The 11,905-nt window shown below is 29.4% G+C and overlaps 1 pseudogene; it reads left to right on the forward strand.

Annotated features, from left to right (window-relative positions):
* Positions 1-1,960: 1,960 nt before the first annotated feature.
* LOC107937598 (putative leucine-rich repeat receptor-like serine/threonine-protein kinase At2g14440) lies at positions 1,961-6,087 on the forward strand (annotated as a pseudogene).
* The last annotated feature ends 5,818 nt before the right edge of the window (positions 6,088-11,905 follow it).

An 11,905-nucleotide genomic window follows, 5' to 3' on the forward strand; every position in this document is an offset into this window, starting at 1 on the left:
TAGGGCTTGAACTTGGCAACTTTCCCCCTTATTGGGGCCTGAATTTTTTTTTGTCCAAGTTAGACCCTGAACTTGATAATTGTTCTCACAGTGGGACCTAATTTTAGGGTTTTTAAGGATTAACTTGAATAAAAAAAATTCATGTTCCAATATGGAAACATTTGCCTAGTTCAGGGTCTAACTTAGACAAAAAAAAGTTCAAGCATCAATGTGAGAAGAGTTGCTAAGTTCAAACCCTAAAATGTGATTTAACCATAAAACAAAAAAAAGAGTTTCAATCATCATAGTCAATATCGTTCCCGTATCGATCGAAACATTCTGTTCTGATAGTAAATCAGAACAACAAACTTTAAATTCAGTTTCGGTGCAAATTTCGGTTGGTATCGATCATGCTAGTTGATTTCACCTGTACCAATCGGAATATGGTGTATTGGCCAGTACTAAAATACTTAATTTTGAAATATATTTTAAATTAAAATTTTTATTATTTATTTGTACTAAAAAAAATTTTAAATTTATTTATTTTAAATTTGTTGAATTATGAATTGTTATATGCATAGTATGAGATGATCTTATTGTTTAATTTATGAAATAGTTATTTTCTTGTTTATTTTGAGTTTGTTTAATGAAGGGTTGCATTTGTAAAGCTTATTAAAGAATATTTTATATAATTGATGAGATTTTTTTTTTGGTATCTTAAAATTTGCATATGGTGAGATTTGAATTTATGCCACTAATATTTTTAAAATATTTTCCTTACCACTACGACCAAAACTTTATTTTTTATAATTGTTTTATATTTGAGATTTATTTAATCTTATTATTTGATATTTGTAAATATCTTTTATATACATATATAAAATATTTTTCGAAAATAATGATAAATACAAAACAATACATTGAAATAGACTGATATTGATACGTACTAGTACCAATAAAAAATTGATTAAATGTGATTTTAGAATGTCAAAAAAAATCAAATTCATTCAAATATTACCATAACAAAATCAAATAAAATATTATGATTCATCTTTTAATTTTCTCAAATTTTTTTTGTTGTTAGAATATGTTTTAAGTTTTTGTACTTTTTATACATTTTGAATTTAATCTTTTTGTTTTTTGGATTAATAAATGCAACTCTAATTATTAAAATTATTAAAATTCTTTTGTTAAATTCAAGTTTATTATAATGTCATTCTTTTTATTTTTATTTTTAAGTATTGTTGTTCTTTTTGTTATATGGCTACTTAGTGATTTTTTTTATTCCAAAACATCACACCAAAGGGTTTAACAGAAAAAAAAAAACACGATTGTCAACGTGTTGTAATGTTCATTTCTTGTTGAGGTTGAAGCCTTTGTTGTATTGATAAAGCTCGTCCTTCATTGTCAACTGCAACCATATATTGTTTTTTTTTCCTTAGATTGTATGGTCCATTCATGAAATGAATGATTTCTTTTAAAACAAAGAATTTAATAGAAAAATTTTAATAATATTCACAATTAGACTTGAATTTTTAAATTTGAAAAGTAAAAGAAATAAATTCTTGAAAATAAAAATAAAAAGAATAAATTTTAAATGTAAAAAAATATAGGGACTTAAAAAGTATTTAATTTATTTATTTTGTGAAAATTGACACAAACAAAGGGAATACTTTTACAACATGTTTGGTTTGGTGTATTGGCTAAGCCAATACACCCCTAATCGGTGGACCCCACCTAATCCCTCTCTATCCCGTGTTTGGTTTAAAGTATTGGTAATACGGGTGTAATCGGTTACTTTCCTAATCGGTGAAAATCACCGATTTCTATTCCCCCATTTTGCCCAGATTAGGAACGACTTCAGCAAACCCTCCCTGTTTTACCCTCCCCGATCCCCTGTGTTCCTCTTCCGTTCCTTCAAGCTTGCTCCCCCCATTTCATTTCTTTTCTTTTTTGGCCGATTTGTTTTCTGTCGATTTGCTCTCTGTTTTACCCTCCCGATTGCCTTCCCTATTGTCTTCCTTCCTTCTACCTTCTGCCCATTTGCTCAAGTTTCGACTGATTTCCTTCTACCTTCTCCCTTCTTTTCTTTTTCTTTACAACTTATCTGTCACTCTTTCGATTGGCCTTCTCAACCAGTCGACACTCTTGAAAAATTAAATAAATATCTGTCAATATCGTTGTTGTCACTTTGAAAACTTGTTAAGTCTGAAGTTGGAGTTTCATTTTCTTAGCACGCTTTCTTTGATATTGCTGAATATAAATGTTTTGTGCTCTGACCAGTTACCCTGATGATCTCTTTGATCGATATTGGGAGCCATATGCAGAAAATGTTTCTGTTATAGCAAGCAATAACACTCCATCTGTTTCTGGGTTCTGGAATATACCCCCTTCAAAATATTTGAAAGCGCACTTTCAACAGATCAGTTGGAACCCCTGGAGTTGAGATGGCCGCCTTTGTCACTTCCGAACTCAACTTACTACATTGCTTTGTATTTTGCGGATAATCGTGATTCAATGCTTTCAAGCTCAAGAGTGCTTCGCATACACATAAATGAAGTAAGGTATATTAGCAATTTGGAAGTGACTTCAGCAGGAGCTGCGGTCTTTGCAACCAGATGGCCACTTGAAGGTCAAACAAAGATTACTTTGAGTTCCGCTGCCAATTCGAATGCTAGTCCTTTAATCAATGCCGGGGAGATTTTTGATATTCTTCGCCTAGGAGGAAGAACTCATACAAGGGATGGTATGGTTGCTACTGATTTCAACTTCTGTTGTGTGAAATCAAATTGAAAATTTTTTCCTTGGTAAATGCTCGAACTGATTTAGTGGTGATTGTCTGTTACTGGTTATACTGCACTCTTTATGTCAAGAATGAACTTTTGGGTTAACAAGTGGCTACTACTGTTTGGATTCTTCACTTCTCATACTGTTTGTTTGAAAAGGATCCCAATTTCTTGTTGCAGTTATAACTTTAAACGCAATGAAAAGCAGTTTGCGGAACCCTCCACTTGATTGGAATGGTGATCCTTGCCTGCCCCTTTATTACACATGGACTGGAATTACATGTTCTGAGGGTGAACGAATTCGTGTGGTTACTTTGTGAGTAGTTAAGATGCTTTTTATTTTTGTTGTCTATGCGTCGTCTACTCTTGCTCAGACAACTTGCTTTTTGTTTGTTTTCAGGAACTTGACTAGTATGGGTCTTTCAGGATCATTGTCTTCAAGCATTGCTAATTTAACTGCACTGACTGGCATGTATGATATTAAAACTATATTTCAAGTGATGAATTTCAGAGGTAATAACATTCTAATTGAATTTCCCTTTCCCTCAACAGTTGGCTCGGTAATAACAGTTTATCAGGAACAATACCTAATCTCAGTTCTTTAAGGCTACTAGAAGTGTTGTAAGTTATTTTTATCATGTTTTTTCTCTTTTACTTAATTGGCTACCTAAGTAGTTGGTACAAGGGTTCATTTAGAATTGTCTGACTACATTAATATGCTACCTTTTTTTGTTAAAGGCATTTGGAAGATAATCAGTTCAATGGAGATATTCCCTCATCACTTGGAGAAGTGAGAAGCTTGCGTGAACTGTAAATCATTCTTACACAATACAGTTTGTTTTAATGAATTTGTTTCTGATAAAGTTTTAAATAATAACAACCACTTTAGTGTGACTAATGCATTATAATCTTTAATCAGGTTAGATACTAAACTGATTCAACTCTGTTTATATTTAGGGTAAATCAGTATTAAAACAATTAAATTCCTCTTGAGGATATTGGCTAATTTGTTAGATTCAAGTTGCATGAAAAATTTGGATCAAAGATATTTTGTTATTTTATGTTTGACACTTGATCTGTCAATCAGATTCGTACTATATTGCCCCAAGTAATTCTTTTAGATTGCATCATAAAATGGTGGGAGATGAATGTGCTAGACTTAAAACATTGTGTCTTGTCATCCTTTCTTGATTCTGACCCTTGAGCTTATTATTGTTGGACCCATGTACCTGGTCTTTTGCACCATGGTTTCTTTCCTATATTAATGGAGAATAACATGACCTGAAAAATATCCTTGTTAATGGAGGCATAAATTGCATAATGTTACCCTTGGATTGACCCTTATTTTGAAATGACAAAACATTCAGCTAAATAGCTTGATTGAGTATATTGAAAAGTTTGTAAGTGTTATTTTAAGGTATATGATTTGTGCTATTTGCTTTGAAGAACACCTGAAAATATTTTAATATATTGAACTTGATTCATTTCTCAAAACACAAAGTTCTCAAAGAACTAATCTTTTTTCAAATGTTTTCTAAGTTAAAAGTCAATATTTTTCAAAGATAAAATTGTTTAGAATTTTATATTTGAGGAAAAGGATTGAATCCGTGGTGGAAATGATAATCCTTTTTCACGCAGAATGGTCCCTTTGGTTGTCAAGCCCAACGAGATTGAATCGATGGATTCTCAGATATTTTGAATTTTAAAATTGGCTTGACAAGCATAAGGGATCAATTTAACAGAATATTTCTTTTTGCTTGAGAAACAAAAAGATTGATATTCTGTTAAGAAGGATCGATCTTTATACAAATAGAATCACCTTTTGGCTGGAAAGCAAAAAAACTTGATACCTTAAAGGAAGGGATTGTTCCTTCATCACTTGACAGCAATCCAAGGGTTGAATTTGGAGCAAAACCAACAGTTGAGTCTTCAACATAAACAGGGCCTTCCCAACCCTGTTCACTTGAAGAGATTTCAATTGCAGGAGTCATAGATTCAATTCTTCAACCAGTCTTAAAGCTTTAAATTCTTCATCTCTTTTACTTTACCGTAATGTATTATATTATCTCTTTGTACCAAATATTTACACAAACCAACCTCTGTGAGGTAAAAAATCTATGCATATCATCTTGAGTTTGTAAATATAAGGGGACTGAACCTCTAGAGCGCACTTTTAAGATTTGGGTAAAACCAAGTATTTGAGTTGAATTTCTGAAGGTTATATCTTAACCTTGAAAAGGAAGTAATATTGAAAAACTAGTGGACTGAACTTCTTGGTGACAGAGCCAAGGTGGAGATCATAGGTGTCTTTGGAAAAGGACTAAATGTTGGTAAATCTTGAGTTTGATCTTTAATTTCATTTAGAATTGCCTATCCCTTTAGTTTTATGGAGAAACTCATTTGGTTTAAAATAGCTCGAAACTTCTAATTAACCAATTCACCCTTCTTAGTTTACCTAACTCCTTTTAGCTAAAACATGAGTTCTGTAGGACTGGCAATTAGTGTGTCCTATATATTGGCAGGAAGAGCTATCGTTTCATATGGTTTGTGGTCCTTCACTTCCTTGCTTAACATAGGTAGTTAAGGGTTTTGTTCTTAGTTGTGGCAAACCATAAAACTTATTTGATGTTTGCTGATTTGAGTTCAATTTGCAACATAACCATGCAAAATAAAAAGCTGAAACATGTCTCTGTTCTCCAGTAGCTTTCTAATTACATCCACCTATCATTGTAATAACATATGAAAGCTTTACTATAGGTATACAATTTTGTAGATATCATGACAAATGCCATCTATGTCTACACACACATATTGTTTCCTACAAGCATTCCTTTCCATCTAGGTTGTTTTACTTAATCTTTTTTTTTTTGTCTTCTAGATTCTTACAAAACAATAATCTGACTGGGCGAATACCGGATAGTCTTGTAGGAAAACCAGGACTGGACTTGAGGTAAGTATAAATTTACACTAGTCATGTCATTCTTAGCTTATAAACTTCAAGCTTTAACTCTTCTGAACTATAAAACTGCAAGATTAATCTACATTTTAATTTGTTTCAGGACTTCTGGAAATCAGTTTTTATCCCCATCACCTTCTTGAAACAGAAGCTGGATGCAGTTCGCCTGTCTGAGGATACTGTGGAAGCTGATGATCAGTTTGGTGAACTAGGTGCCCATATGCAAGGAGGATGATCTGCTTGTAATTAAGAACTAGCCATTGACATTTGTAGGTTTCAGAAAAGGCGTGTTTACATCTAACTAACTACCTTTTGTTTAAAACTCTTGAGATATTTTGGGTAGAACAGACTACTTGTTTTCCTCGATGAAAATTGTCAGCTATATGCCATCTGTTTTAAACTTAAAAGCCAGCAAAACATGGACTGGCAAATCTTACTTGTTTTGAACCGATACAGTTGAAACTAAATTTTACTTAATTTATGTAAATCTTGGCGGTCCAAGAATTCTCTTATCAACTTAAACATGAAACAAGCCAAAATAATACAATGACACGTTTAATAATCGTCTTCCTTGGCACGTATGTTTGGAACTCGGATTGAGTGTTTATGCAGATTATAATTCTCAAGTTATATTTTGATTTTAGTAAATTCATATAAGAACATTTTATTATTAAGAATTTTATGAAATTATATATCATTATTAAATTATATTTAATATTAATTATTTTAAATTGTATAAATTCATATAAGAAAATTTATTATCAAGAATTTTATGAAATTATATATTATTATTAAATTATATGTAATAATAATTATTTTAAATTATACAAATTCATATAAGATAATTTATTAGTTATAATTATTTTAAATTTTATTAAATCATATATTTTAATTAAAATATATTTAATATTAATTATTTCAAATTATCTTTTATAGTATCATATATTATGATTTGAGTAAATTCATATAAGAATATTAATTATTAAGAATTTTATTAAATTATATATTTTAATTATAATATATTTAATAATAATTATGTTAATTTATATTTTATAGTATCATATATTATGATTTGAGTAAATTCATATAAGAATATTGATTATTAAGAATTTTATTAAATTATATATTTTAATTAAAATATATTTAATAATAATTATGTTTAAATATGATTAAATTATTTATTATTGATAATAATATTATTAAAATTTAAATAACAATAACAATAATCATTTACCAAAACAAATTTATGCTAAGGGTATTCTAGTCATTTTAGTTTTTTCCATTATGCTATTACACCTCTATTCCATTCAATCAAACACAAGATTACTATTACGCCTCTATTCCATTACATTCAACCAAACAGTGGATTAGTTATTACACCTCTAATCCAATACACCTCTAATCCCAATACACCTCTAATCCAATACACCTCTAATCCAATACAGCGAACCAAACGCACCCTTATTGTTTTTTGCCACAGCTGAAAGATAGAAAAAATTGTTGATTTTTATGCCAACTACTCTTTTTTGCTTATAAAGGTCCCAAAAGAAGAAAAATAAATGGAACTTCTTAGTTCTTACTGTTAAGGTTATGAAAGATCTCTGCCATTGATTCTGCAAGAATTCTCTTTCCTTTTTCTCCTGATTTTATTTTATATGGAGCATTTTAATATTCCCTAAGTATATTACAATTCTAAGGATATTTAGTTTGCGGAATATAATATTATGGTCCGTATTGTTATATTTCGGATTGAGATTATGGTGTTTGGGTTGTTAACATTTTAGTCATCCCGTAATCTCACATTACGAAATTGTGTTAGGATGTTGTAATATAAGGTGTAATCTTATTACAGCTCATTTATTAGATTATCTTAAGTTACGGGCGTAATCTTAAATATTTTACTAATTTACTTTTATTTTAATCAATTTTAGGCTTTTGTTATTAAATAAAGTTTAAGGTTAATTAAAAACAAAAAAAAATAAATTTTTTTGTAATAGTAAATCAATGGAAATTAAAGCGTTTCAATTCCTGTCATAATTGTACCATATTTCAAAAAAGTATTTTGAATTTCGAATTCTAAAAATATGGCTTAATTCATTTTCTTATATTTTCTTATACATAGAATTCTTTTAGATAACTTCAAATTGATACATTATTTATAAATCAACTAAATTAGAAAAAAGAATTTTCTCAATTGTGTTGAAAACAAGGGGAGGATATATGGTAATTTAGAAAAATAATGATTTATAAAATTACAAAATTTAAATTTAATGAATTAGTTTCGACAACCTAGTTAAAGCTCATATATATAGTATAAATATAAAAAATAAAATTTATTATTCTATTATTTAATTATTTATTATTATAAATAGAATATTATAAAAATAAATTATAAAAATTTATTTATTAATATACTAACTATGGTTATAATTATAATTATAATTAGTATTGAATCACTTTTCATTAATTATTATTTATAAATTTATTTCAATATCATATATTTACTTATTGAGATATAAATTATAATAAAAAATAATGGACGTAAAAATTTTCCATAATTTTATGGGAGTTAGATTAAAAAATATTAAATGAACTAACAAGGATCATTAAATAAAATGTAGTTATAGCTAATCTTTGAATCATATATTTTTGTCAAATAAACCAAATAAAATAATGTCACATTACTTTCGAAATCTTACATTCTCGTAATCTAAGATTCAGTGACATATCCTAATTAAATTTAGAGTTGAATAAATTAAATATCTAAAATAAATAAAACTCCCTATTTTGAACCCAATAAACTTTAGGTTGTGTTGCCTTTTGTTGTATTTGGGTGAATTTTAGGTACAATAAAGGCAGCAAACAAGAGAGAGACACTAACGGCTAATGTCTGTATAAACAATTTTATAATATATGTTTTTAAAAAATATAAATTTGTTTAATTCAGTAAATAAATTTGACAACGATATGAGTTTGATTTTTAATTTCAAAATTTGAATGGGGATCTAAATCTAAGCCACTTCAACATATATGTATTAGATTATTTTCACTTTTATTTTTATTTTTTTTATTATCATAAGTGTTATTTGATTTTGATTGCTATTATGTTTGGTATTTTCATTTAATATATATTTTTAAAACAATTAAATTATAATGTACTTTATATTCTTTTATTTTATTTTAGAAATAAAATATTTTATTTAATCTAGATTTTTTTTAAAAAAATTTTGAAATTGATTATTAATGAAACACTTTTTGTATCCTAAAAAAGAGAAACAAAAATATTACAACAATGAATTTTTAAAAAGTAAAGGCAGTTTTCTTATGTGAAAAGTAAAGGTGGACAGTGATTAGATGTAGGAAGGAAGGTTGTGAAATAAAAAGGAGTTTAGAAGCCACTCCATCATTTGCAGATTTTACCTAATAATGATTTATTCCTTCAATTTTTAAAAAAATTATTTTAATTATTTTATCTTTTTTAAATCTTGAATTTATATATATATATATTTGTTAAATTATAACCATGAATGAAAAAGTTAATTTTTTTTAAATTTTAGTTAATTTAAAAAAATTAAATTAAATACAGATTATAAAAATATTTTTAAATTTTAAAAAATAATTAAATATCAACTTATTATCTACATAACAATGCACATTAACAGAATTAATTTTTCCATTCGTTTTAAAAAATTTCAATAGGAAAATATAAATTCAAAATTAAATAATTTATTTTAAAAGTTGGAGAGGCAATTATTAAACATTTTTCAAACATAATTGATGTCCCCCGCGTTGGAGCTACAGTTTGTCTGTCATCTCTCACAACAACATTTCTAAAATATTTTCAAATTTCAAATTTCAAAAGTGTATTATTACGATTGAATTTTTAGGGTACATTTATTGATATTAAGAGAATGATTTTTCCAGAAATCTACAAATTTCTTTTTATTTATTTATTGTTTGGTGATTTTCCAAAAAGTTCTTATTCCGTTTCGTTTCTGAATTTTTTCTATTTTTTAATTTCGTATTTTAAAAAATATTTTTTATTTTCTATTTTTTGAAAATTAAAAAACATGTTTGATAAATAAAAATTAAAAATTATTTTCAATAATAATAATATTAAAATGTGTTTGGTACCCTGCAGGCGAATATAAACAAAATCATTGATAGCCAGGGTAGCATTTACGTGGGAAAAAAGCTTAAAGCTATGAGATTGAAGCTTGGTAATCTGTTGGATAAAAAGGAGAAGTATTGGGCTCAACGGTCTAGGATCAATTGGTTAGAGGGGGACAAGAATACTCGGTTTTTTCACATTAGAGCCACGAATAGAAAGAAAAAAACAACAACATTGCTAGACCTAAAGATATGAATGGATACTGGAGAGAGAACACAGCGGATATATGTAAGGCGATCAGTGAGTATTTTCAAAATTTATTCTAGTCAAATTTAAATTCTAATACTGTGCTAAACCTTGACTATGTAGAGAGATGTATTTCAAGGGAGGTTAATGACAGACTGCTGAAGAATTTTACAGATAACGAAATTAAGGAAGCTTTTAGTGAAATGGATCCTAGGAAAGCCCTGCGAATTGACGGTTTGTCAGGGAATTTTTTAGAGAAAACTGGGAAGTGGTGGGGGAGGATATTATTAAGTTGTGTCATGATATTCTTAGGGGTGTGAAAAATGTGGATTGTTTAAATGACACTATTATTGTTTTAATTCCTAAAACTAAAGAGCATGTGGATATGACTAATTTTAGGCCGATCAGTTTTTGTAGGGTAGTGTACAAAATCGTCGCCAAATTGCTTCCAAATCGTCTGAAGGAGACACTCCCGTTATGCATTAGCCAAAATCAGAGCACCTTTGTTCCGGGGAGGATGATCCACGACAACATTTTAATTGCCCATGAGCTAGTCCATTATCTCCAAAGTGCAAAGAATGGGCCTAACAAAGGTTTTGTAATTAAGCTTAATATGAGCAAAGCATACGATCGGGTGGAGTGGACTTTTATTGAAGAGGTATGAAAAAAATGGGCTACGCAAATGATTGGGTGACTAAAATAATGAGATGCATTCGATCGGTCCATTATGTTGTCAAATGCAATTATACCCTATCCGAGACAATTAGGGGATCCTCTTTCTGCTTACCTATTTTTATTTTGCATGGAAGCGTTTTCAAAGCTGTTAATTCGTGCTAAAAAAACAATATGCTTAAGGGAATTCAGGCTAGCATAAATGGGTCTCGTATTAATCATCTTTTTTTTGTCAACAACGCACTCTTTTTTTATTCGTAATAGAAAAAGGGATGCGGAGGAATTGTTAATATTATTGCAAATTTTAATTATGATTCGGGCCAAGAGGTAAATAAGGACAAATCTATGATTATGTTTAGCCTGAAAACCCCGTTGGCCCAAAGGCAACTACTTAGTTTTATGATTGGCTTGCGTATTGTTGATAAGCTACCTAAGGTTACCGTTACCTGTTAGTAGAAAAAAATCATTAGCTTTTACTAACATTATTAATCAATGCAGTTGCAGAATAAACATTGGTCAAAACGCTAGCTATCTTACGGAAGGAAAGAGGTTTTCATGAAAGCCATTATTCAGGCTATTTCGACTTATGCTTTCTCAGTCTTTCTGGCCCCAAAAGGCATTATTGAGGACCTTTATTCACAAATGGATTGGATGTGGTGGACTAATAATGACAAGACTCGTGGCTGGGCTATGATGGCTTGGAATAGGCTTTGTTACCCAAAGGGAATGGGAGGTATGGGCTTTCAAGATTTACATCTGTTTAACTTGGCATTATTAGGTAAACAAGTTTGGAGACTTATGACTCAAAAGGATGCTTTATGTTTTAAAGTGTTAAGTGCCAAATATTTCTCGGATGGTGACGTGTTCAGATACAAACAATGTGATAAACTGTCTTTCACCTGGGCGAGTATTGCTAAGGCGATTGAAGTGTTAAAGGACGGCTTTATATAGCAAGTGGGCGACGGTGTCACGATTGATATTAGGCGGGATCATTGGGGGGTTGAAGGCATCAAAGGTGAGTCGGTTTGTCGGTCCACTTTTACTAATGATGAAAGAAAAGTCAAAGATCTTTGGGACCACAACAACAGGCGGTGAAAAAGGGATAGGGTTATTGAGATTTATGGCAAATATTATAGAAAAAATGATAAGGTTGAC

This window comes from Gossypium hirsutum, chromosome A02 (assembly GCF_007990345.1).
Source record: "Gossypium hirsutum isolate 1008001.06 chromosome A02, Gossypium_hirsutum_v2.1, whole genome shotgun sequence".
Classification (NCBI taxonomy): domain Eukaryota; kingdom Viridiplantae; phylum Streptophyta; class Magnoliopsida; order Malvales; family Malvaceae; genus Gossypium; species Gossypium hirsutum.